Here is a 1366-nt window from a genome sequence, read left to right as displayed (position 1 = left end):
CATAAATAGATGATAATGAGAAGGAAAGTATTTTTTCGAAACTCCGCAGATTAACGATAATCCACTTCTTTTGGGTCTTCTCTTTGGAAATTAAATGTTTTTAACATGTCTTATTAATTCTTTTCTCTGTATATATATATATATATATATATATATATATATATATATATATATACATATATATATATATGAATTTTTATGCCCATCTCAAAAACGTTTCAATTTTCTTTACTATACCAGTGTAAATTGCTTCAACCATTACTGATATTGTATATGTATAAAGCTCTCTGCAGATATGTTTTATATTATACTTATATCAGTGAGGTATTCATCAGCGCAAGGAATATTTATTAAAAAATAAAAATAAATAAATAAAGTCACATCGACTTAAAGATAGACCTCTCTATCAACAGTCTCATACATAAAAAATTTCTTTTACATTACGAGCCCTACTCGTAATGTAATGGGGGAAATATATAATTATATGATTTAATTAATGGGGAAATATATAATTATATGATGTAATCTAATGGGGGGAATATATAAATATATGATGTAATCTAATGGGGAAATATATAATTATATGATTTAATTAATGGGGAAATATATAATTATATGATTTAATTAATGGGGAAAAATATAATTATATGATGTTATCTAATGGGGGAATATATAAATATATGATGTACCTATTTACTATGCCTCCCCACGGGACAGAGTTAGACACCAGGGTCGTTTTTTAACGTGGAGAAAAGGTACAAAAATAAAAATTGTCTCAGTCGTGAAGGATTTCTCCTCCACCGAAAGAGAACAAGAAATAGAAGTGCAGCATCTGAAGAACAGATACTACACTTTGATCTTGACCAAAAGGCCAAGCAAATATAAGCTGATATTATGTAATTAATGGGGAAATATATAATTATATGATTAATTAATGGGGGAAATATATAATTATATGATTTAATTAATGGGGGAAATATATAATTATATGATGTAATTAATGGGGAAAATATATAATTATATGATTTAATTAATGTGGGAAATATATAATTATATGAGATAATTAATGGGAAAATATATAATCATATGATGTAATTAATGGGGGAAATATATAATTATATGATTTAATTAATGGGGAAAATATATAATATAGAAATTCTAGAAAATCTACTGTTTCTTTAATAAAATTATTTTATATAAACTTCTTTCCAGTTACCGAAAAAAATATAAAGAAATTTACGTGCGGGTTTAAAATTATAGACCACGTCATGAAAAAAAAAAAGAACCCCGTAAATTTTCAAGTTTCATAAAATTCTTTGCGGTTAATAAAAAATCAAGAAAAATTACGCGTATAATTTGAACCTAC

At 25.3% G+C, this 1366-nt stretch overlaps 1 pseudogene; it reads right to left on the bottom strand.

The window, feature by feature from the left end:
• Positions 1–658: 658 nt before the first annotated feature.
• Positions 659–883, bottom strand: LOC145298001 (U2 spliceosomal RNA; annotated as a pseudogene).
• Between the last annotated feature and the right edge of the window lie 483 nt (positions 884–1366).

Source organism: Euprymna scolopes, chromosome 18 (assembly GCF_053919585.1).
Source record: "Euprymna scolopes isolate OS-2025 chromosome 18, ASM5391958v1, whole genome shotgun sequence".
NCBI lineage: Eukaryota > Metazoa > Mollusca > Cephalopoda > Sepiida > Sepiolidae > Euprymna > Euprymna scolopes.
This window is presented reverse-complemented; position numbering and strand designations above follow the sequence as displayed.